We start from the raw sequence: 25,853 nt of genomic DNA, 5'->3' as shown, positions 1-25,853 counted from the left end.
GGAAACTTGGGGGTGCTGTCCAGGCTAAGCGATGGGGCTAAGCTATGGGGCTTAGCCCGGACTCCCCACTGCAAGCTGGCTTGAATGAAGGAAAGGGTGGATTGGCTCACAAAACTGGAAGGCCTGGAGGTGCTAGCTTCAGCACAGTTGGACCCAGGGGTGGCTGAGTCCCAAGGTCTGTGGCCCACAGTGAGTTCACTACATGAGCACTGGGAAAGCATTCCCCTTGACCGCCAAGGGCTGACCTGAGCAGAGAAAAGACCAAGAAGATCTGGCTGAAGCATCTGTGAAATGAGAGACTAGACTGAATTGGGGGTTACCAACACAACATCCTCTGGATTTCTGGGATGGGCCATGATTTGTTGGTCCCAAGTGAAGGGGAAACCCTCCCACAAAAAAATGAGATATCCATTTTTTGGCTAGATCTCAAGTCTGTGACTTCACAGGAGTTTGCCAGTGATGGTCAGCTCAGACACACAGGTCGTCTCTCCAAGTTGGAGAAATACATCTGGGGAAGTGGGTTAGCTTCAGGAAGGCGGTCCTGTAGAGATCCTCTCTCAAACCACGGCACCCAGAGGGGAAAAGCACCTCATGTCGGGCGCGGGGGGACGGTATGTGTGAAGAGGCGAGGACTGGGCTACAGGTCATCCTGACAGTCCTTCCCTCCACCGCATTCTCGGACCCCAGGATTCTAGGAGCTCCCTCCCCAGGCAGTCCCAGGGGCCCCTTTGTTACGGAATGCCCAAACACCACAGGCCAGCCACATACTGCCCCTCCTGTGTCCCCGGCACGAGCCTCAGGCCCCATCATCTCTGTGACCTGGGAAACGTCAGCCCACGTCTGAACCCCAGGCTCCTCAGCTATGAAATGAGACTGGGGTCCAGACACAAAAATCAAAACAAAAGATTTGTCCATGAATGTTAAAACAGCTTTATTCATAATAGCCAAAATCAGGAAACAGCCCAAACGTCTATCAGCTGATAACTGATAAACTGGCACAGCCATACAACAGAACAGTACTTGGCAACTCAAAGCAATGAACTATTAGTGCATGAAAACAGGAACAAATCTCAAAACCATGTTAAATAAAAGCAGCCAGACACGAAGCACACGTGATGTGATATTTACACAGAATTCAAGTCTCCAGAACAAAGGTAGGCCAGTGTTTGTCCGGGTTGGGGAAATGGGCTATAACGGGGAATGAGGGAACATGAAATGTTGTTGATGGTGGTGGTAGTTACAAGGGTGTACATGTCTGACAAAACTTATGAATCGAACACTTAAAATGGGTGGATTCTATTGCATGTAAAGTATACCTCAAAGTCAACTTTAAAAAAATGAGAGATCAAAGATAAACATTGCCTTTGTTAGGACCCTTTCTATGACAGAAACCCAACTCCAGATAGTGTTAGGAAAAAAACTGCATTGGCTCATATAATCAGGTTAGTCCAGGGGTGCTGTTGGCTTCAGGTATGGCTCGATCCAGGGGCTTACTGATGTCTGGATAGAATACACTTGGCCTTCTCTCAGCTCTCTTTCTTTCTTGTCAGCTTTATCCTCAAGTAGAGAACAGGATGGCCACCACCAGTTCCAAGCTTGGCAACTTGTGTCAACTTGGCATCTCCCACAAAAAGCAAATGCTTGTTTCTCCATAGTGGCTGCAAAAGTCCCAGTGGGGTGTCTCAGTGCCCAGCCTGGGACACATGCCTGCCTCTGAAGCCAAGAGGTGGGACCGGCCCCAGCAGAACCCCAAGGGTACAAGGTGAAGGAGGCATGATCCCCTGAAGGAAAAGACAGGTATTATCAGAAGGGCCATTGGTGCTGGGCAGCAACCGCCAACAACCAGCCAGCACTGGGGGCCATGTTATCACGTATTCCTACTTCTGCAGTGGCCAAGTCATCAGGGACAGTCTTCAAATTCATTGCAGGTCCAAGGCTGCTTTTCTGCGATGTCACAGGGCTCTGCCTGTTAGATACAAGAGTCAGAACAGAAAGCAAGTGCTAATCTCCTCCCCATCAGCCAAGCCAAACAGAAAGCCCTTCCTGCCTGTGCAGGGCTGTCTGCACCCCAAGGAGGTGGGTGGGCGGGGGCGGGGAAGAGCTCTGTAGCAGCTACTCTGGCCCAGGCCCAGAAGGAATGTCTTGGAACCAATGGTGATGGCACCCAGACTTGCAGGATGAACTTGGGAGTTGAAGAGTGCCTCTGTGGGCCAGAGCAGACAGGAATGCAGGGCAAAGGGGTGAGGACTGTGGCTTCTCAGTCTAGACCCACCATCCCAACAGGGTCTGGCCAGGGCAGGATGCCCAGAGAAAAAACTGATGAGAGGTGGTCCCCACAGAGATCAAGGACGAGCTGCGACTCAACCCTCGCTTCTGAGCGGCAGTGCGACTAGCACTGAATGAGCGTCTTCATGCCAGACCCCACCCGGAGTTCTCTGTGGAAGTGTCCCTCCCAGAGAGTCCCTCAAGGGTAATTTCTTGAGCCTATAGTGTAGACACCTTCCTATGGGGCACTGTTGTGCACAAGTGAGGCAACAGGCTCGCAGAGATGGGGGCTCTACTTTGGGTCCCAGCTAAGTGGCAGCCCTCGATCAGACTCCTGGGCAAAGGCTCGTCTCCCCCTGCCCTACCCCAACTCCAAGAGCTCACAGCCCTTGGCTTGGCCTGACTGCTCAAGGCTGCTAGCTGAGCTGAGATTATTTCTGACCTAGGTAAGCCAAGGCAGTTCAGGACTATCTCCCCATCCAGCTGCCCAAGGAATATGGGAAAGAAAAGCCCGAGCTGAGGCCCACTGCCGTTTTCCATCACGGGGCTGGCTGAGTCGGCCTGGCTGAGTCGGCCTGCCCGCGTCGGCCTGCCTAGCCATCCTGCTTTCTGGGAAGCAGGTTAAATGGATGTCGTTGCCAAGAGTGTGCACTCTGCCGCAAAGATCTGGGCGGGGAGCAGGGCGAGAGCCAGACGGAGGAAGTGGAGAGCCAAGCCCCAGCAAGGGAAGGTGTGGCCAAGGCCCGGGCACTCCCTGCCAAAGGAAGCCCGTGGGCCTGGCCCAGAGCCGCTGGGCTCTGGGAAAGTGGTGTTCTCAGCTCCCAACTCCTGTTGCCGCCTGCCATGTCCGAGGCAGGCTGGCCCTCCAGCTCTGCAGACTGACCCCGGGGAACATCCGACTGCTTCCTGGAGCTGTCAATGTGCCTGCCCGTTCATTCCCTGCACCGGCATCCTGCCCAGCTGACCTTCAGGCCAGGTCCCTGGAGGCCAGCTCTGTAGGAAAGAGGGAGGGGCAGGGACAGCCTTCTGTAGACCTAGGCCCCCAGCAGGGGTCCTATTCTAAGGGCCACCAGCTTGGAGCAGGGCCCAGAGGAGCAAGCCCCTTGCAGTCTGTGCTCCTTCTTAGATGCCTCTGTCCAGGCAACGAGCACGGAGCCAGTGGCCCTTTGCCACCCCAGCTGTGGGACCTGAGCCGCACGCCTCTGGCGTGTTCTGAAAATGGGGCTAAGTCCCGCCCTGCCCAGAGCCAGGCTCTTGGCAGCACAGCAGGCTGTGGGGCCAGGCTGGCCAGGTGCACAGTCAGCACCAGGGAAACCAAGGGACAACCCCCAGTCTCCCTGTGGGACGGGCGCCCCCCCCCAGGAGATCATGGCCCCCACCCTCGTCAAGGGTTTCATCACCACAATAACCTAAGTATTAGTAAGCATTATGACATGCTCCTTACAATCATATAAGCTAATTACAAAGAATAATTATCACTGAAAGAGCACTGACCTTGGGAGTCGGAAGCTGCCGATCTAAACCCCGGCTCTGCCACGTCCCAGCTGTGTGTCTCCGGTAGGTCTCCTGTCTCCTTGGCCTCGGTGCTTCTGCTGTGAGATGAGGATCGAAAGACGACTCTCAGCGCGCGGAAACCACAGGAAGAGAAAACCTGACAACTGCAAATGGTCACTTCACCTGATCAGAATCTGAAGGCAGTGCCAGAGGAAACCTCTCCCATCTCGAACTGGGGGGCACGCTGTGGGCAGTTCTCTGGCTGCTAACAGCATCAGCTGAGGAACATCAGAAAAACAAAACCAGATCCCGATCCCAGGCCCCCCACCAACCCCAACAATTCAGATCCAGTTGGTCTGGGGTGGGGCCCAGGCATTAAAAGGTTGTTTTTTCTGTATTTTTATCCTCAACCAAGGACTTTTGGTTTTCATTGCTTTTAGAGATGACAGGAAGGGAGAAAGGAAAGAAACATCGATGCAAGAGAGAAGCATTAATTGGTTGCCTCCTGCATCGGCACCTGGGCTGGGGATCACATGCACCCAGATTAGGAGTTGATGCACCTGTGCTTGGACCAGGGCTTGAACCTACAACCTAGGTATGTGTCCGAACTGGGAATCGAGCCCTCAACGTTTTGGTCATGCCAGGATGATGCTCCAACCAAGTGAGCCACAGCGGCCAGGGCCATTGGAGTTTTTACTACTTTCCAGGTGATTCTCAGGCAACCAGGGTCCAGAAGCAGTGCAGCAGTCCACTTAGAAATCAGTGAGGACACAGCCCACATTTCTAGCCTCCTCCCCAACAACTTCATCCACCTCTTTGGAGAGAGACTCAGTGCTGCCCCAACACACTCCAGGGAGGTCTCTGAGCTCCCTGGCTGGAGGCAATCTCCAGCCCATGGTCCATCCCACTTGTCAAAAAGAAAACAGAGACTTTCTGGTTCCCGAGGGCACAGAGCCATCACTCAAATGGGTTACAAGCCTCGCCCATTTTAAAAGTCCCAATCCTGCTAACTGGATGGGGGTGTACATGCACAGGGGAAAATGCTGGAGGATGTATTTCATTAGCAGACATTATCCCCAGCTGTGGACACTTATATGCCTTTTTTACCCTTTTGTATTTTCAAAACGCAACGCAGTTCTTTTATAACTGAGGAAAAACAGTATTGTTTTATTTTTGATGTATTGCCTTTAGAAAAATTGATATAGTGTCTTTTGCAAATGTTTTGGGATAAGGACTGAGGAACCACGCTCAGGAACCAGGAGTTCTGCAAAGGATGGAAGGGCAGATCAACGGGGACCCAGGGACAGTTGATGTGAAATGAGCAAATGCTTAGCTGGGGAGGATGGAACTGCATCACCCCGTGTATCACGGGGGCCCCACCCACCTCTTACCAAGGAGGGAGAAACAGCACTCCCCACGGCCCCTTGAGAACCTGTATGTGGGAGCTTCCCCTTCCTCTGGGAGAGCTGGTGTGGAGGCAGGCTCAGATGGCCAGAGCCTGCGCAGCCGGGGGCCAGGCTGGCCAGGAAGGAGGGCCACGGCGGTCAGGGTTCTACATAGTCATCTTCTTGAGTGATGAGAGCTTTTGAGTCAGCACCTGGGAGGGAACCTGAGAAATACCTGGAAGATAAATTTCCCCTGCTGACTGTGACATCAGCAAGACACAAGGCAGGTCTTACTGCCTGTTCACTGCCCCGTCTCTCCGTCCACGGGCAGGCCACTGCTCGGCCTCAGCTAGAAAGGAAGAGTCTGTTGCTGTGGGATTTGGTGACCTTCTTGTGCATTGGGGTTCTTGGGTTAAGGGGGGGCATGTCACAAATTAGTATTTCAGCTTCTTAACTATGCCCCAAGAACCCCAAATCCAACCAGGACAAGGCCTTGACTTAGCCAAAGTATCTGTGGGGTGGAGCTAGAACAGGTGGGGGTGGGGGCACCTGCTGAGAACGGAGGAGACTCAGGAGGAGAAATGGGGATAGAAAACATCCAGCAAGCTCCAGGGTCACAGTGCTGGGGAGAGACCTTGAACCCACAACAGGCATATCTGCAAAATGGCCAGCTCCCTGGGTCTCAGAGAGTCGACCGAGGCTCTTTCTGCTTTAAAACAGTGCGGGTTCCTGCCCAGCCCAACAGCGCTGCCCCGCACGTGCAGCTGGGCTCTTGGGAACCTTCGCCCACACAAGCCGGGGAGACCCTCCCATCTACGCAGGAGTATCTCGACGCCCGATGAATGCGCAGGCCCAACGACATTGTTTTAATCATCAGCAAGTCCCAATGAGACCCCAGGAAGCCCTTCCCATCCCTGAGCAGCCAGGTAGGTGAGAGGTGGGTTGGCAGCTACTCCCCGACGCCCACTGCAAGAGCAATAAGGATTTTTAGGGGCATTATGGCCTAAGATAGGAAACACAGCTGCCCCTGAAAGTCCTTTATTTTTCTTGCTGTCCTCAGATACTCCAGTGAGTCAGCAGTCGACTGGCTGGCCCAGGTGAATGAAGACGGCATCCCCGCACTTGACACTGGCCCACCTCCCCACAGCCCTGGGGAAGCTCAGTGGTGGGTGGGTGGCTGCAGGGTCTCCAATGCTTGGTCTGGCCAGTGGCTGACCTCACAGTCCCCAGAACACGCCCAGGAATGACTAGCCTTTGCTCCACCCAGAGACAACTCGGAACCCAGTGCTTCTACTGAGGGGCCAACTTCCCTGGCAGAGGGCTGGGTCATGCTGGGCGGAAGGGTGCTGGCGCTCCCAGCACTCAGCCTGGGGGACTGGGCTCTGCTGGGTCCTGCCCTCCTTCCAGCCACCTACCCAGGCTGCCCCAGGCCAGCCCACTGTGGAGGCGGGAGCCAGAGGGCTTGGCTGGCTTGGAGCCTCTGCCGCAGTGGAAAGCCTTCTTGGACTCGCTGGCCAATCTGGACCTGGGATGAACAAAGCCAGGAGTCCTGAATCTCATCCATCAGAGCCCCTGAGTTTACGATAACCAATCTCTCTGCCAGAAATTCTTTTGCTAAGAACACCTTGGCTCTTAAACCCTCACTCCCACCATGCGCTGCAAACTCTCCAGCCCTGCCTGGCCCGATGCTGACGGCCAGTGTTCCTTAGGGTTGGCTTGGCCCCCAGAACTCATCAGTGGGTGGAGGTCCGAGTGCCCTTTGGCAAGGCTGGACTGGAGCCCGAATGCCTCTGTCCCCACGAATACACACTCCCATTAAGGAGGCCAGGCCAGGGCGGGCAGCACCTTCCTCTGGCTCCCATCTCCAGGCCGTCCAGGAGCCAAAGCCAGGGGCGAGTGCTGGCGTTGCAGCTGCAGCTTTTATCTCCTTAAAGGCAACGGCACCGAGGGAGGGAAACAAGCACAGAGGTGTGCAGACAGCGGGGCTAACGTGGGGAAGAAGACAGCACGTGTTCAAGGGCACATTTGTCTTTCTCACGAGGAGTCAGCAGACTGTGGACCCACACGCCAGGCCCGGCCCACCACCTGTTTTCATAAAGTTTTATTAAACACAAGCGCACTCACCCACATAGCACGTCTGGCTGCTTCCACGCCACAACAGCAGAACAGAAGAGCTGCAACCAGGACCCTGTGGCCCTCAAAGGCCTGAAATGTTTACTGTTTCACCCTGAACGGCAGGGCTGTTGTCCCAAACCTTTCAGAATTCTCCGGGTTTAGGAAGTCACGTGGTACATGCACCACATGGTATACAACACCCCACTCCGCAGGGCGGCGCCTCAGTCAAACGCACTGATGTCTCTGCGGTGAAACCCATGCACGTTGACACCCGCCCCCCCCCCCCCCCAAGGTGAATACAGACTACGCTACACCGAGTCTCAAGTCCGTTTCGGTCAGGTTTCCTCATGGAACTAGTCACAGAAGCAACGTTCGGTTTTCAGTTTTGTAGAATTAGAATTTTGGAAAAGTATCGTGGGTCTGCACCAACAGCAGTTGCAAAGTGCAAAAGCAGAGTCCTGACTTAACTCCCTGCTCTTTTTTTTTTTTTAAATCCTCACCCAAGTCTATGTTTACGGATTTGAGAGAGAAACATTGGGTGCCTCCAGGATGCCCCTCAACCAGGGATCGAACCTGCAACCTTTTAGTGTACAGGACTACGCTCCAACCAACCGAGCCACTCGGCCACAGCGCATTCCTGGTCTTGCTTGGCTATCTGCACCCCTGCAGACTGCTCTGGGCGGCCACCCAGCACCAAGAAAGTGCACACTGCAGGCACACTGAAAACACAACCTGAATGAACACACACCACCAGAATTTTTTCTCCCAAGAACAGCTACTAACGTTACTGCTGAAAAAAATGTAGCAAAGCATCCGCCTGCTCCATTGTCAGGGCAGAGAAGAGCCAACATAAATAATTTTTCCAACTCCGTTTACTTGGGACAAGGACAAAACTGCTCTCTGGTCGCTGTTGCTGCCGGATGGGCTGGCACGCAGGTGTTTGGGGAGCACACCGGTGAGTGGGTGGTCCCCGAAACTGAAAACCCGTGCTTCTCCACCTCCCCTGGCTGTGTACTTTCCTCAGAGCCTCCCAGTGGCCAAAGTTTCATTTGGAAATCTAAAATAATTCATCGCATTGCAAATTCCTAATTGCAAATTCCTAACAGCTAATTAGAAAAATATACTAATTGTATAATCTGGTTTCACATGCTCTCCTTATACTCCTTTGGGTAGAAAAACAAAAAGAAGTTATATATTATTTATATCTACCCACACAGATGTACATACATATATATAATTTAATAGCACTTCTTCCCAAAAGTGTAAAATAGCCAGAAAGTATAAAGGTTTCATCTGAAACTAATATAATATTGAATGTCAGCTGTAATAGGAAAAGTATTGAAAAATAAGTTAAAAAAATCACCTCAAACCTTAAGAGAGTGACACTGAAAAAATCTGAATGCACACTGTCCATAAATAGACGAACTGCCCCCGTGAAACGCAGCTCTCCTGCGCTAAAGGCTGCTTCTGAGAAGCTGTTTCAGCAATCACACCCATCAGCCTCTCCAGAATGAAGTGGATTTGCCCCCTTTCTAACGCGCCACGTTTTTAGCACTCTGAAATGTCACACCCTCTGTTTCTTAATAGAGCCTGCCTGCGAATGACTCCCAGAAACTTCCTCAGTGCCTGAGATTTCTAAATCCTGACTTGAGAAAGAGGGTCTGGACTCCACTGGTTTTCACCACCTAACCCCGGCGCTGGGAAGACTTCGACGAGGGATTCGACCGAGGAGGGATTCGACCGTGACTGGGAAACATTCATCTGCCGGCCTGCCCCGGACTCTTTTCTGGGGTAAGACATTAAGAAGAGGGGGGAAGGGAGGAGGGGGAGGGGCGGCCTGCCTTCCTCCCACTGTGGGATGCCAGGGAGGTGTGACCAGTCAAGGCGGGCAGGGGCCGGGTAAGCCCTCCCAACTGCTGAAAGCCGCCCACCCCCAGCATGACCTGTGGTCAGGGCTGCCTGCCCTGGCAGGGAGGAGCCTCGGGGAGGCAGACAACTGCCACCTGCTGTCCTGCTGGCCCGGTGAACACAGACACGTGCTGGGACCCCTCAGCTCCCGGTGCAGAGGACATGGGCAGCCCTCCGTGGGGCATGGGCTGCCCGCCTGACTCACAAGCACCATCTGCGACAAGTGGGGGACCCCGCTGGGCGCGCATCGCCTGCCTGGGCGAGGCAGGGCTGCGCCGACGTTGGCCCGTCAAGTTAGTTTCACTTTCTGGGTTTTTTTTTCCCTCAGTTGCTTCTCACCCTGATGGAAGAAAATGTCCTTTAAATGCCAAGACAGAAAATCCTCAAAAATGTTCCTTGTTGTTTTGGTTTTTTTTCTGAGGACACTGTTTTCCTCTGAAGACCGGGTAACAGGCTTTGGTGAAAACCCTAACTACGTAACTTCGGTCCCCGGGGCTGGTTCGTCTAATATGATTACACATATAAATGCAATAAACGGGGCAAAGTGGTATTATTTTTCTGGGAAAAACCAACATCATAAAAGGGTCTTTATTGAATCAAGGACCTGTGAACTGTTCTGTTGCCTAATTATGGCTCCCCAGTGGAGGAGGCTGGGTTTCCAGGCAGGACTCCTCACAACTCCCCAGCCCAAAGGGCAAGGGGGTATTTGTCGGGACTTGTCTAATTACAACAGAATCCCCCGAAAGGACGAAAGGGAGGGTGCCAGGGCTGGCCGCAGCCCGCTGCCCCAGTCGGGCTGTGGAAACAGGGTGCTGGAGCAGTCTCCCTGCTCCACCCCCACCACCCCTCACATTCAAAGTCAGGGTCCTGGACCCTGCCCCTGTCCACGCTTAAGTGGTTTTCCAGCACCCCGGCACTGCCCCTCTCTGTCCCCCTCTACGCAGAAAAGGCCCATTGTCGAAATGTGATGTTTTGCCAGGTAGTTTAACACTCAGCGATCTGGCCAAGGTTAGCGTGCGCCCAGGTCTGAGAGACAATGAACACTGCCCATCACCAGACACAGGACGGGGAGAGGGAGAAAGACTTGGGCCAGGGAAAGGTGAGCCCTCCACACTAACCAGCTGGGAGCAAGGGGTTGTTGACTTTTCCCAGATATACGGTGGTCTGGCCAGGCAAGTTGGAGACCAACCTTTTGCTTATATATAAGCCCTGGTTCCAAATATCTGTTTAATTGCCCTTGAAGTTCTATGAGCAAGGACACATTTTCTTTTTAATTTTTTTTTTTTTTCCTGTTCTTAAGCTTACGTGATCTCCCGACTAACCTGCCTGCTCAATAGGCTGCAGCACAGCGATTGCAGGAACCCACCCCTGCAAAGGCCGGCAATCTCCGGACCCCTCCCGCCCTGCACCTCCTGGGTCGCACGGGGCTTGTCTCTCTGAAGCAGCAGGCACTGTGCTCCCACACTCCCCAGTATATGCAGCAAGGACTTGCTTTTCTTCCAATGTTTTCTCCCCAGATATTAAGCCAGAAAGCAGGCTTGCCAGGCCCAGGTCGTCCTTCCTTGACCTCACTGGGGTTTCTTCACTGGCCCTGGGATGAATACGGTGTCACTGAGGAACAGCCACCACGGACTGCCTGCAGCCACACGCCCAGCATTTCACACAGGCATTCCCATCCAGTTCTCCCAGAGCCCTACGAAGTGGGCATGCATGATGGCACATGGGGAAACTGAGTCTCAGCAAGGCACATCGCTGGCCCAAGGTCACCCAGTTAGTCCATGGACAGCCAGGCTTCCAGGTGCAAGCTGACACCCTTGCCCGAAGGCCTGCTGTAAGCAGGAACGTGGACGTCAGGTGCCGTGGGCAGGTACGCAACCAGGCAGCTTGTTTTTCAGAAGGGTCGGGGAGGTCTACCTTACAAAGGTCATGCACAGAGAGGATTATTTCTGAACTGTTTGCTTGGAAAGACACGAATTGATGCCTGTCCCCAAGAAGGAGAAGCCAGTGTTTTCCCTTGAACCCCACACACCCCAGGGCAGAAATCCAGAGGGAGGAAGTGAGCTTCATGAGAATGGACCACAAAGTCTTCACAGACTGATCCAAATTTCCCAGCTGCACATCTCTGAGTCTTTCCCCCAGCCCTCCCACCCCTCCCAACCACAGCCCCAGGTTCCAACCTCGTGCCCTTCTTGCGCCTCCTGGCTCAGAATTTTAAAAGATTCTATGGGGGTGCACGCTGTATTCAGGCCAAACCGCCAGTGAACAGAGAAGGGGACTCTCAGGCCCCAAGTGGCAGAGCTGAGATTGAAATCGGGCGATGGTTGTTTCCACATAGCACCTCCCTCCCGGTTCTGCTGGGCAGCAAACACAAGGGGTCTGGCTACAGGGCAATTTCAAAACTCCCCCGACTGTGCCAAAGGGAGGAGGGAGGGAGCTGCAGTGGGTGAGAAGTCACCTGCTCTGTGTCTGTCTCAGCGTCTGCCCACTGCCCAGGGCCAGTGAGAAGTACAAACTCTCCAAAGCACTGAAAAGATTATGGTCTATCTCCACCTCCAGTTTGAAATGCAAAATAAAAACATCATGGAGCCATAAAAAAGTATAAGGAAGTCCTTTTCCATGACGATCGCTGTTCAGTATTTTTTTGGAATACCAAATTATTTCCTTCGATTTCTTACCCTGCTTGACTGGTCCCACTGGACTGGCATTTAGCTTGCCCACTGGGTCGATGAGCAAGCCAGCCAAGAGCAGCTGTGGCAATTCACCTCTCCTGGAGACCTTTCCTGAAACGTGCTCGCAGTCAGAACCAGTCTGCAGGTCCTTCAGGTGGGCAGAGCGGATGTGCAAGTGGCCACATCTGCACACCCAGGGCTAATCCAGGCCCGTTCGCCTACCTGTTCCACAGCTCAGGCTTGCTGGCTCCCCACCTGGGAGGCCTTGCTGCACCCAGAAGGCTGGGTGTCAGGCTCCAGGGGCACCAAAGGCAGCTGTGAGATCCTGGAGCAGCCTTTCCTCCCTGAGTCTCAGCCTCAGCTACCCCAAGAGGACTCATAAAACTCCTCCTCTGCTCTCACAGCTGGGGGACAAATGAGAGTGGGCAGCCAGAGGCCATGCCTGCCTTACCCGGGTTGGAACCCCAGCTTGGCCCAGCCCCTGGCACGTGGTTGCTGGACAATAAAAACTGAGAGGACTGGGACTCAGACAGGGGGAAGGGGTTCCGGGTGTTATCCCAGACTTACACTTACAGAGCTGCTGTTGCCAGTGGGTGAGGTACCTTGCCCACGGCCACACGCTAGCAAGCAATAGAGACTCACAAGCCGGAGGTCTCAATCACTCTGTACCCTTGTCAACCAGCACGTATACACGGGCAGACTCTAAATAAGACAGCTGATGAGCAGAGGGCTACCAGTCAAAGGTGTACTGTTGGGTGCCAGGCACTGTGCCTACATTTTTCATATAAGCCTCACCACAAGCTTACCAGGTAGGTATCATCACCCTCATTCGCCAGGGAAGAAATGGGCACAGAGAAGTTACTTGTCAAAGGCCACCCAGCTGGCAAGGGGCAGTTAGGACTCCCACCTCCAGCATATCTGGACCCAAACTCCGCCTTCACGGCCCTCACCCTGGGCTGCTTCTCGAAAAACCCTTCACAGAACACAAACTGAACCCTTGCTTCTGACAGCCCTTTCATAGACTTGTCACCAGTTAGGAGCACTGTTCTTTTGTGTAAAAGAACTGAGACAGGCCAAATATTTACCATCCCGCGCAGAGAGCAGCAAACTGGCCTGGCAGCTGAATCAGCTCCGCGCAGGAATGAGGGCCAAGCTGTCGCTACACCAACCGAGGGACAGAATCGAATCCTGACTGTTGCAGAGGGTTCAGACAGCTTGGCTTTGGGCAAAGAGGCGTTGAGGGAGATCTGGGGACTTGGCTCAGAGCACCCCCTCTTTCCCACCACCCCCAAGGGCCACCAACGAAACTGGAGGGATTTTTTAATATCAGAATTTCTGGAGTTACTAAGACTTAGGGGTGGAGATGAGAGGGTTGGCTTCTCCCCATACCTCCTTTGTCAATCCAATCCTCCTAGACAAAAATCGATCTCTAATCTTTCATAGGTTGAGATTTTATTTTTCTTTAAAACAAAACAAAACAAAACACATAACCACAAGGGTAAGGTTAATTATTCACCAGGTTGCAATTTACTTAAGAGTTGAGGGAATGCAAGTAGGCAGGACTGGGAGTCCCGCTGGATTTCAGGAGTCCCCCGTGGGTCTCCCGGAGGGTCTGGCTAAAATCCTGCCCACCCACCAGCTTCCCACCTTGCATTTAGCTGCTTCCTGAAGCTGGCTCCAGGGCAAACAAGTTTGACTTCACAGGACCTAGAGGTGCCCCACTTAGAGGAATGGGTCGGGGTGGGGGTAGGGGAAGGAAGGAGGCATCTGCTCCAGGAAACTATGAGAATTCAAAAGGGACAGCAAAATCAAAAGGCTCTCAACTAAAACACAATTCCTAAATGCAACGGCTTAAGTCAAAGAACAAATCAGCTGCTGGAGGCCAAGCCAGCCTGCTGTGTAGCTGATTCAATCACATTTTGCAAAGGAAAAGTCCCAAGAAGGAAAAAAGTAATCACTCACCCCACAGAAATGAAGTACCAAGCCATTTCCTAAAAATCCCTAAAGCCCCGGTCAGCCCCAGAGGACAGGGGCACAGCCTCCACGGAAGTTGCCTGCCGCCTGGACCAGGCCAGGGGCTCTGCCAGCCTCCTTATGCCTTCTTTCCAGAGATTTATGTCCCTCATCCCCACACCTGTCCCCTCAAAGGTATCTGCGAAGCAGCCACCTCTGCCTGCTTTTCTGCATCTCATTGCTCCGGCCCAGTCCTGCGGGTGTCTCATGACCACGGGATATTCTGGAGATTTCCACTTCATTTACTTTAAGATATTGATCCAGGGGCTGGGAAAGGCATGGGCTCAAAGAGAGAACTTCGTTTTCCCAAACGGATTCAGTACTCCCAAGAGAGCATTTTTCTTAATTAGGGCAAGGCCTCCACTTTGAAGCTCCCCCCCAGTCCACTGTTGGACGATTTTGCCTTCAAACTGAGAACTGGTCAAAATACACGCACACTTAGGTACGTGGCCAAAGAAAGTCTTCGCTCCTATAATCATGGCGTCTGCATGTTCTTCTGACTAGAGGATGAAGCTCACACGGGAGACACGTGGCCCGACAGCAGCGGAGAGGGTTGTACCCTCTTCCCCTGCTCACATGCCAAGCCCTGCTTCAGTGACCCCACAGACCATGTGGCTCCCCCCCTCGGTTCAAGCCCCCACGTGGCTGCCCACATGGGGACAGAGGCGGCAAAGGGCTCCTGCAAGCTGCCCTCTACACTAGCCCACACAAGTCAGGGAAGCCTGGGGAAAAGCCCTCCAGAATGGGTCCTTGCGCAGCTTTGAGAGAGGTGGGCCAGGCTGGGTAGGCTAGTTTTCCCTCTCACTCCTCCTGTTTTCCAATGCCAGGAAGAGGGGAAACCGGGGTGGGCTGTTTTGTCAACGTGCCCTCATTCAGTTCAGGTCACCTCACTGAATGTTCCCAAATGTTTTCCTAAGGCCCCCACTGCCAAGACAGCCAAAACACAATGCAAAATAAATAAAAGCCCCAACACCAAGCACACCCGAGGTTTCGGGGGTTGGTGGGGGCTTTCTTTGGAGGAGAAGGTATAAAAGCAAAGTTACCCACAGAGGGTTTGAGAAGGAATCTCAGCATAAACCTTGAAGAGGATTTAGGGCGGGTCAGCATTATGTGGTATATGCCAGGGAATAAAAGACCAGCCGTTAGGAACATACCCATAAAGATGCATCTTTTTTAAAAAAATTGTGGGCGGTGCGGGGGGGGGGGAGGAAATCGCAGAGAGGGACAGGGGCTTCCTGGTCCACAGGGGCTAAACCTCCGCATCCCATCCCATCTCTCCAGGAGCAACTCTTAGAAATTGGGAGGCCCTCCTTACCACCAAGCTCAAGGTTGCCGCCCTGGAATGCGCGGCAGGGTGGGCCCTGCTCGGCGAACGGGCTTGGCTGCCCTCGCTCTTGCTCTGCCCCAGCGGGGAATCTCCCTCCACTCGAAGGGCACAGACCGCACATAGTCACGGACACAAATTTCCGAGCGCATTCCCTTTGGTCCTGGGAAGCACAGGGATCCCGTGAATCTCTGCACCGAGCTCGCAGTGAGCGCGCCTTGCCACCTCCTCTCCTAGAGCGTGGACCCGGGAGGTGGCAGCCTGGCCAGGGTCCTTGTCCCCGCCTGGGCGCTCAGCTCATGCGGGCCAGGAGTTCGGCGCTGCCGCTGGTCCCGGGAACCGAGGACTGGGACTTTGTAGGCCAGTTGATCTGACACTCTCATCTCGCCCACAAAGACCCAGCCCTCAGCTCCCGCCCGTCTCAGAGTTCGGAGTGCGGAGGCGCAGGATGGTCTCCTTCGGGTTGGGGCCGGCCGTCCGCTTTCCGCGCGCTGCTCGGCCGAGGCTCCGGGTTTCCTCCGCGCAGCGTCCCCCAAAGACGGCACCCGCCCCACCCGATCTCAGCCCGCAGGGCTCCGAAACCAACCCTGGAAGGGTTACACGACGCTCAGCATGCGGCAGCTTCCAGGCCACCCCCAGCCACCCTGGCGCAGGCCAAGAGGACCGGGCTAGAGGTGTAGAGACCTAGGTTTTCCCCACGCCAAGCCGAACGCCAGAGTTACACCAGAAACTTCGCCAAGATCCCAAGCCGCGACCAACCGCGAGGCCCAGTTCCAAACCGCCTCAGTTACCTGCGCTCAGATCCGCGGGGCGCAGGGCCGGGGAAGAGCTGGGCCGCACCGCCCCCGGGGGTCAGAGAAGTCGCTGCAAGCCGGGCCCTGTGCCCCTACGTCCAGGACGCCCCGCACACGCGCGCGCCGGGCAAGCTCCCCGCTCAACCTGCCTGAGACCTAGGGGCCGTCACCACCCCTGCCCTAAGAAGCAGCAGCCCGGCGCAGCAGCGAGAGGAGCGAGGTGCTGAGACCCCTCGAAAGTTGGGTGAGTTCTGCCCGTTCTCTTGATCTGCCGGAGCTGGCTCCACGTGTTGGTGACACATCAAGAAGGCTCTGCGCCCGGCGGCTCCCAAAGGACAGTTGCGGCCAGCGCCCGCCTGCACCGCCTCTAGGAGTCAAAAGGACTGCGCCCCGCCCCGGCCCGCCCTCCGCCCGCCCCTCGGTGGCGCCACCCGCTCCTGCCTGCGGCGCCCGCACCAGCCTGCGGCGCCCGCGCCCGCGCCCGCATCCAGCTACAGCCTGCGGCACAGTGGAGGACACCCGGGCGGGGGTTTGGCGTGGCCTTGGCACCTACTCCCCGGCTGCTCTAACCGCCCCCGGGATCGAGTCCGGACTCAGCAGTCTTCAGTGCCTTCCACCCAGTCATGCAGCCCTTCCCGCCCCCGATATCCAGTAATTTTCCCCTTTCCTCCTCTGACCGGTCCCAGCCACTGCCAGTGCTTCCTCCCTCGAAGGCCAGAGCTGAGAGCCCCCTGCCGGCGGCTCCGCTCCTGGGCCATGTCCCGCCCCAGGGGCGCGCTCTAGCAGCTAGCTAGCCTCAACCTCCCCATCTGGAACCCAGAGCTGGTCAGGCCCTTCAGCAGGGCTTTGGTGGCAAACCAACGAGATAAATGTAAAACGCAAAGCATAGTACCTAGTAGCATGCTTTCTTAAGATGTTAAGTTTGTGTTTTCCATTCACCTGCAGACAACCTCTCTTCCTGGTTGTGCTTTCTAAAAGAAAACCTGAGCTCCTTTAGCGGGACCCTGGGGAAGAAAGGTGGTACAGAGAAGCTTGGAGGGAGGGGCGGTTTCCCAAGATTAGAGAGGGGTTGGAGGTGAGTGGAACTCCCTTTCTTGAGGACCTGGGGCCGTGCCCCCTGGAGACCAGTTCGTAGCCCCTGAGTAACTGCCTGCCTCATCTGAGACTCGTCTGGAGCAGCCGGAGGCCTCTGCCACCACCCCCATCCTCAGGACGGCCGGGACTCCAAGGACCATGAAAGAGGAAGTGAAAGGGAAGCCTGAAAGACAGAATGAGCTCCCCACTCCCTTCAGATAGAGCCCTTGAGTTAGATTTAAGTTAAAGAAAACGAGGAGATGTACCTGCTTGTGGCCTGACATAGTGCTATGTTTCTGGCCTCACCAATCCAGATCATGCCTCCTAACCTAACTGCTCTGAGGCTGAGTGGTTTCTCTGCTTAATTTGCCAGCTGCCCCCCCCCCCAACATGGAGCTTTGAGGGCAGGACAAGAGAGATGTGTAGGATCAGGTGCTCCCAGCACAGAGTGGCTCAGGGAGGGAGGGAGGGCACAGGTGCTCAGTGCCGGGACAGGGCGGGCCGCTGGCCCCAAGCCCCTGTAATCCCCATTTTGTGGGAGCCCAGGATTAGAAAGGAAGAAAGAAGAAGATGCCCTGACATTGCTGGTGATGCTGCCGGTGCTGGAGGGGGCCTGGGGTCTGAGCTCTGCTTTCTCTTCCCTTTTCATTGCTCTCTCTAAATCTGACAAACCCTTTGGATCTCTGAGACTTGAGGAGCCTGGAGGAGCGGGTGTCCTGGGGGGATGAAAGGGCAGGGATGTAATGGGTTCACCCCAGCGCTTGATCCCAGAGAAGCCTGCAGAAGATTAAGATTTGCTCCCTGAGCTTGAAAGCTCCCTGCTGCCTACCCCCTGACCACATCAAAGGGCATGGCCGTGGGGGCACCTAATCCCATCAATGGAATCAAAACTGGACAAGAAAGGAAATTCTGCAAACTTGGTGCAACGGCAGCACACAGCCCCCAGGCCACCTCCTCTAGGGCTCGCATCCCAAGAAAGCTCCCCAGCCAGTCCACAAGCAGACGGGGCCTGTACCTTGCTTCTTTAGGTGACCACGGTGGAAAGGTCAATTACAAGAACTCAGAAAGCCAGGCAGTGGGACTGGGCCTATCTCTGGGGGCAGAAAGGGCGCCTGAGGGTTTGGGACTCATTCCTGTCGCACAGCGCTACTGGGCCCCAGCTTTCCTTTGAGAAACGGCTTTCACAATCCTGCTTCTTACCGCCAGTGTTTCCTAATGTGCGGTGTAAAACTATAAATATATACACACACACACACACACACATATTTAAAGGTTTTACTTATGTATAGAGCAAGGGGAAGGGAGGGAGAAAGAGAGGGAGAGAAACATCAGTGTGTGAAATATTAATCAGTTGCCTCTCACACATCCCCACTGGGGACCTGGCCCTCAACCCAGGTGCGTGGCCTGACTGGGAATCACACTGATGACCTTTCAGTTCACAGGCCAGTGCTCAATCCACCGAGCCACACCAGCCAGGGCTGTATTATATTTTTAAATATAAATTGCATGATTATTGTTACGGTGTGGCTAACGTGGTTAAAGTAAGCCAACTCAAAGGCAAGCATTTAGTAAATAACGCAAGTATTTAGTAAATCTAATGTGGTAAAATGGCAACAGTCTCACGCACGTTACTGAAGTTAGAAAAACGCTCCTCGTGACCACCTTCAGAGAAACGCTGCTTTAGAACAGTGGCTTTCTAACTGCCGGTGGTGGCCCATGGCAGGAACATCTATACATGTATGCACACGTGTCCACGTAAACACATATGCACGTGGGTACGTTTACGCTACCCTATTCTGTTCCATTGAAAAATGCTTCTCGCAAGCTGTTAATTTACTTCGTGACCCACCGAAGGGTTGCTTCCCAAAATTTGAAAAATGCCCCCGTAGGGAACATGCCCTGATGACGATGGCTCTCAGGGAGAGATTTCTAGGTGCCCAGACTATTTCTAAGAGCTTCTCCTTACACTCTCACACGGACCCTGGATGTAGGTACCGGTGTTACCCATGTTTTACAGGTGAAATTACTTGCCAGCATCACTTAGCTAGTATATAGTTAGGTGCAGACCCGCCACCAGCCCTCCTCACCCCACTCCTCCCGGTCTAGTGCCCTTCCCAGCCCTCTCACTCAGGCCGCGCTTGCCCCTCCCACAGAGCGAGGAGAGGCACACCTCTCCCAATGGCTCCGTGGCTTCTGTCCTGTGTGCCCCTCACAAACCCCCCAGGAGTTGGACTCCTTAGCAAGTGGGTTTCAGAGCCCCTGGTGGGGGTGTGGGGCGACATGGACGATCTTCCTGTCCCAGCCACCGTGCCAGAGTGTCGCACACCTCCGTCTCTGTGGCTGGGAGGGATCAGCGTGGCCTTGGGGACAAAATCCCATAGAGCTGGAGACACAGACCTTGTTCTCTGGCTCCCCTTATTCTAGATTCTTCCCTAGGCTTTCCCTGCCTGCCCCATCATGTCTTATTCCCCAACTCAGATTTTTCTCCCTTCCATAGCCCTTGTCCCCTCTAATATGCCACATATTTTACTCATTAGAATATACCTGTCTCCCTGCCACTGGTCTCTGCCTCCAGCTCCCAAAACGCAAGCTCCGCAGGGATAGGAATTTTGTCTCCAAAGTGCACTCCTGTATCCCCGTACCTGGCACATAACACACACTCTGTAAATATTTGCTGAGAGCCCAGCTGTGCCGTGACTGGTTGGGATTGGCTGCCCCACAGCCCCCTGGGGCCTGAGCCCCACAGACAGAGGCTCTCCCCCCGACACCTGTTGATTTCACCAGTTTCCTCTCAGACGGTGGCCACATCCTGCGCAGGCTCAACATTCACAGTGGCCTCCGGTGCCCATACCATTCAAGGTATTAAATATCAACACCACAGTGCAGTATTGATCCTGTGCCCATAATGAACACCTGCTATATCTCGAGCAACACAGCAAAGTGCCGTGGATGGAAGGGAGGAGAACACCTGTTTTACTGCTTCGGAACCCGGGCTTGGAGATTTGAAATGATTCACCCAAGGTCTGTGCCCTTTCCACTCTGCTTCCTCCTTGGGACCCTCCAGCCTACCAGATGCCACTTCCCTAGTCACAGTTGTGCTGGGTTCTTTTCAGCTTCCTGCTATCGGTCAGAAAGAGCTCTGGTACAGGGATGCTGGTGACCAGAGGGAGGAAAGGGCGGCAAGTAACCTGGAGCATTTTGTATGTGGAATTCACAGGCTTCATTTTCTCAGCCAGTTTTGCCCAAGTGGCAACTTGTATGGGTTTTGTGTCTCTGGGTCCAGGTGGCTCGGAGAGAAGAGGAGGCCCCAGAGCTCGGGGGAAAGACATGCCAGGAATGGCATCTTCACTGCAGAAAGGTCATGCTGCTGGTATTGCTGGTCTTATCAAGGTTTGGAGCCTGTTTCTGTTCCTGGCCCCTCTGCAGCCTCTGATAAGTTATCGGTGCCTCTGGGCCTTTGTTTTCATCATTGGCAAAACTGGTATGTGATTTTTCTGCAACTTCTCCCAGCTTGACTATTTCACAAATACAGGAAGAGAAGTTTTTGAAGTTTCTGACTTTGTTGATGACCTTCGTATTTCAGCCAGCAAAGAGAGTCCCTTTATCCATCTAGGTTACTTGAAAAGATACTTCTCTTGCATGTAAAGCAGCCTCAGAGAGGCAAATTCTCCAGAAAGAAGCCCGTTCTCTCCAGGTGTAATAGTATTTCAGCAAGGCTAAGGCAGAACTGGGTTCAGTTTTCCTGCATGATGGGAGGTGGGGAGGGGGCAGGTGGTGTGAGACTCTCTGCTTGGGCTGCGCCCTCTGAACGTGCCCTAAGGAGTGAGGCTGGGAGGGTGGTGGGCCACTCCTGGGAAGCCCCACTGGGCCACGGTCCCCACCATCCCACTCGGCATTCTCTGACAGGCTTCCAGTGGGCACTTGGTCCGGGAAAACTAGGCGTCTGTCTCCTGAGGAGTCTAACCTGGTCCCTCCCCTGCCTCCACAGTCTGAGCACTGCAGTCAGGCCTGGTGGCTTCGGTCACTGTGTGCACCTCTTATCGATCCACGTGAACGTCGGACAAGTGAGGTGGCTCTTAGCTCACAGGCTGGCAAAGAGATGGGCCATCAGTAATAATGAAGATGACTTTTCCCAACAGCTCTGTGCTCGTCCTGCGGAAGAGCTTAATCTGTGTGATAAAGGTAGCGCTTCTGGATGACCTTGAACAAATCACTTCCTTCCCACTGCCTGTTTCTGTGGCTGTGAAATGAGAGGGTGAGATGATTTCTGTTCCTAATTGGTAACTTTTGCCCGGAAGGATGGGTTTGGACCTTCAGGGTTTGCTAATAAAACTATTTACAGAGAGTGAGCATCTGTTTCTTAATTCAAAATTCCATTTTATGTGCAACGTCAGAAAGTCCAAAGGAGAAAGCAAAGCACCCTTGCCTGCTTAGCTGTAACCTAGCTCATGATATTTCAGCGTCAAAGGTGACTGAGCCCTGACTGTTGGGGGCATGCGAGAGGCAGCTCATCACTGTCTCTCTCCTTCTCTTTCTCCCTCCCTTCCCCTTTCTCTAAAAATGGATAAATGAAATCTTAAAAAAAAACCCCTACCTCTTAAAAAAAGATGATTGAAGGAAGGCAGAAGTACGCAAATCCTATTCAATCTCCCGAGCCCAGATGAGAAGACTTCCTCAAGCTTTCAAGCAGGGACCTCTCTGAGTCTCTGCACCAGGTGCTGGAAACACAGACCTGAGTGCGACACTGTCCCAGCCCCGAGTGCTGTCCAGCTGTGATGGGAGACACATAGAGGGGACCCAGACCAGAAGCTGAATCATCACCTGGAGGAATCAGAGGTTTCTCAGGGGAGACGAGTCCCGAGTCTTTTCAAAGGGATGGAACCTGACTCCGCTCCAGTGTCTGATCCAGCCGCTAACTTGCAGGACATGCCGAGGACAGAGGAGCTGGCTGAGCCGCACCAAGAGCTTGCAGGCAGCGAGGTCTAGATTACGGGACACTGTACAGGTCGAATGGGCCAGGCTCCTCACAGATATGCTGCAAGGAAATGAAAGGGAAGAGGATCCTAGTGATTGAAATTAAAAAGCTGAATCGGTTTTCAAAATGAGCAAAGTTAAACAATAGGTATAAAGATGAGCAGATGCTCGATTAGGTGATGAGTAAGGATGTGAGGAGTGATTACTATAAAAATAGGGAACACAGCTCATTCAGGCTCTGGGGAGTGTGGCTGGGGAGGGGCACAAGTGAAAGAGGCTTCTGGGGTGTCTGGCAAAGTTCCCTGACCTGGTTGGTGTTCTTATAATTAAGACATTCACTTGATTTGTGTGGCTTTTGAATAGATGTAATTGTAAAACAAAAGACTTAAAAATGTATTTCTCCAGGATGGAATACTGGACTGAAACTGACAGTAGGAGGCAAATTGTATGCACTTGCCAAATTCTGCTTTTGAGTTAAATAATATTCACTCCCAGGAAGGAAGAGGCCTGACCTAAAGTAGTTTATATTTTCAAAAATATCCTGGAGGTTTTGGCTGCCCACAATGGCCGTGCTTGCCTCTGTGGCTCTCCAGCTGCAGTGCCAGAGGCCCTGTGTTCTGCCCTGGACCCTGGGGGGAGCCGCGGGGCCAGCCTGAGCCAGGGGAAACTGGCAGAGGGCAGGGCCTCTGCAGCTCTCGTTCTGCCCATCAGGGAGCGCTGACCGCAACTCTCTGGCGGGGAGCCAGGGTCACAGAGATCCCATCGTGAAGTGGCAATGACCAAGCCCCGCTGTGAAAGGGGCTGTGTGACTTGTCAGCTCAGCACCCATGAGCGAGATGGGTGGTGCAGCTAGAGGTCCCTTTGCTTGTCCAAGGCCCAGGGTCTGAGGTAGAAACGTAGAATTTCAGGCCACAAGGCACTTAGGAAACACCTTTTTCAACTTTTGAAGTTTGCAACTGAGGAAGCTGAACTCCAGAGTATGTAAGGGGTTTAACAGAGGTTGTGCAAGTAACTCAACAGAGGCATCTCCTTCTGCCTCCGCCCTCACCCTTGAAGGCCACTAAACTACCTCCAGCCCCACCAGGGTGAGTGTTGATCCTCAAAGGCCTGCAAGGTCATCACAAGACCTCTCTGTTCCCCTGTTCACTATGGTGCTTGTATCTGACCAACCAGGGCCTGGGATCCACACGTGACCCCTACCCCTGGCCCTTCACCTTTGGGAGCCCATATTGCCCCCAGCATTTGTATGCTGGCTTCTTCTGTACCTTGATCCTCTTTTACTGACTTTGGCCTGGCTCATCCACCCTCATCTGCTGGAATGGAATTCTCCTCTCCACCTACTGCCAGAAACCCAATGTCCAGCCTCAGAGTTCCGAGGATCAGTAACCCAAATTAAAGCATAGGATATAAGGCAACACCCAACGATCGTTCGGGACCTTTCCCCTTCTTATCCCTGGATATTTGGAATCTGCCCTTATTTGCATTTGGTGACAATTCCATGATGACAATGACACCCTAGCTCAGCATTCCCTTCAAAAGCCAAGAGCATCTCTTTCATTTATTGGAACCTTAAGGAAACAATCAATATATTTCCCTGCTGCTTGAGCCCCACGTCCTATCTTCTGATAACCTTAGACACCGTTCCAAAGAGACTCTGCTGACTTTCAGTCCACCTGAAGCTCCCTATGGTGACCTGTACAACGGGGCCTCCAGAAAGGTAATGTGACTTTTGGTCACATTAACAGAAGTATAGAATACAGAAAGAGGGAGGTTAAGTTCCCTTAATGAGATTACATCTGCAGCAGTATTTCAGTGCTAAGTGTCACAATTGAAGAAGGGAACAGACACAGACTGGAGTGTATCAGGAATGGGAGGCACGCAACATAATGTCATGTTAAATCGGGCAGCTAATCCTAGAGATGATGTGGGGAGCGCCACAGCTGGTTAGGAGCCAGACTCAAAGCCTCCGTTCACAAGGGCTGGGAAAGGAATAAGCACGCACCATGTAAACGTCGCTGGCTTCCTGACCTACACGAAAAGGCAGGGAGCAAGCATGGTGTGGGTAACTCACCTTTCTAGGACCAAATAGAAACCGCAAAACATCTCCAGAAACTCAAACACCCTTTCTAGGAAGTCCTCCCACCCACAAGACCTACGAAACGAGTATGGACCGGATCCCGCCCCCGCCCCGCCCCGCTGGCTACCCCAGTGCCTAATGCAAGCTGTTCACCTCGGGGCGTCAGTGTCACTACCAGTAACGCACGGATCCCAGGCAGGTCCACCTTATGCAGTGCGGCTGGGGGAGCGGAGCTGCGGGGAGAAGCTACAGTGTGCTGTGTGACCCTGGAGCCTGGGTAGGGGAGAGACTGGAGGATGCCTGAACAAAATCCGAAAAGTAAAAAACAAGAAACAAAAAGCCAAGTAGCACTGGGTGGGGAAAGCGCACGGGAGGACGTCACAGCCACACTGCCAAGCCCCAACCTCAAGGACCAGGCACGGACGGGGTTCGAACCCGCGATCTTCGGTTTACGAGACCGACGCCTTACCACTTGGCCACCGCGCCTGACAGCCGAGCAAGTGCTCGAAACTCTCAGTGGAAGGGAGGTGGCGCAGGCGCTAGCGGGGTGATGCCCCGCCTCTGGTCCCGCCCCGGCTACCCGCCCCTCCAGACCCGCCTGTCGGGAACCCCCTTTCCTTCCCTCTGAAGCCAAAGCCAGGCCCCACATCCTGCTGGTGGTGGGGTCCGAACCCGTAGTGCTTGAGAGCCCAGGCGGGCCTCACCCCGCCGCCAGCGCCCCTAGGGGCACAGCGTCCACGGAGAGCCTGAGATGAGGCCGAGAGCCCAAGTGGTGAAAACCCAAGACCCGCGCCTGTTACCACAGCGCTTCCGAGGCGACCACGGACCGCCGGGGTCCGAGCGTCTGTCCGCACTGGTGTCTCTGTCAGCTCCGTGAGCCGCTGTGTGACCTTGGCCGGGTCATTTCCACCCAGTCCGCAGGTTACGCGAGCAGTGCAAGCTAAGGCCAAGTAGATGGGGAGCCAAGGGGACAAGAAGGAGGGTGCGAGCATGAATGGGTATGGTCCTCGGAGAAGGGTGCAGGGACTCGGGAGGGAGGGATGGGGGCCAGGCCGCAGGGGTCAGGGAAGGTGACCCTTCCTCACTGACCCCGCACGCAGGAGCGGCCCTCCCCGGGCTGCTTTCGCTTTGCCTTGCCCTTCAACCCCTGGCACTGGCCTTGTGCACGAGACCCCGAATAAATACCCTCTTAGACAAGATGGCTTTGCCCAGGAGGATCCCAGGTGGGCGCACGAGGAGACCCCTCCGAGGTGCTCCTGACGACAGCGCCAGGGGGAGTGAACGAGAGGCGACCTGAATGGAAGAACCAGGGTCTGTCCACACCTTGGAACCGTAGGTCACCATTAAAAGGAATGGTCTAGATTCAAAGGAATGATGATCAGCACAGAGCACAAAAGCACAGGTCATTTTAAAAAGCAGGATGTAGGACAATACACAGCACTTATTAAAGTAAAGGGAAAAACAAAGGAGGGAGTAAGTGACAAGCACATAAAGGAGACTGGGTAGGGGACTTCATTGGTAATGTTTTAGTTCTATAAAAGAGGCAAAACACTGAAACAGTCAAAATATAAATGCTTATTATGATACTGTAGAATTGTGTAGATTTTCTTTAAATTAGCAAGGTAAAGGAAATTAGGTCCCCCTGTCCTGGTTTGACCCCTGGCCACAGCATCAGTTCTAACAGAGGTGCGCGCAAGTGGGTCGGGGAGGAAGAGCCCTCCTCTCAGGGTGGGCGGGGCCAGCTGCCAACCTCCCTCTGGG

General features: G+C 53.9%; 1 long non-coding RNA gene and 1 other non-coding gene across 2 annotated transcripts; both read right to left on the bottom strand.

Annotated features, from left to right (window-relative positions):
* Nucleotides 1-919: 919 nt before the first annotated feature.
* Nucleotides 920-6,396, bottom strand: LOC128779313 (uncharacterized). Its single transcript, XR_008425217.1, has 3 exons — nt 5,151-6,396; nt 3,760-3,857; nt 920-1,966 (listed from the first exon to the last, which is right to left on the bottom strand). It is a non-coding gene; the product is annotated as an uncharacterized lncRNA (long non-coding RNA).
* Nucleotides 6,397-24,506: 18,110 nt separating this feature from the next.
* On the bottom strand, nt 24,507-24,578 carry TRNAT-CGU (transfer RNA threonine (anticodon CGU)). Its single transcript has one exon. It is a non-coding gene; the product is annotated as a tRNA-Thr (tRNA).
* Nucleotides 24,579-25,853: the final 1,275 nt, after the last annotated feature.

The sequence above is a fragment of the Desmodus rotundus genome, chromosome 9 (assembly GCF_022682495.2).
Source record: "Desmodus rotundus isolate HL8 chromosome 9, HLdesRot8A.1, whole genome shotgun sequence".
In the NCBI taxonomy this organism is placed as follows: Eukaryota; Metazoa; Chordata; class Mammalia; order Chiroptera; family Phyllostomidae; genus Desmodus; species Desmodus rotundus.
The sequence above is the reverse complement of the archived record's forward strand: the minus strand, read 5'-3'. Positions and strand labels throughout refer to the sequence as shown.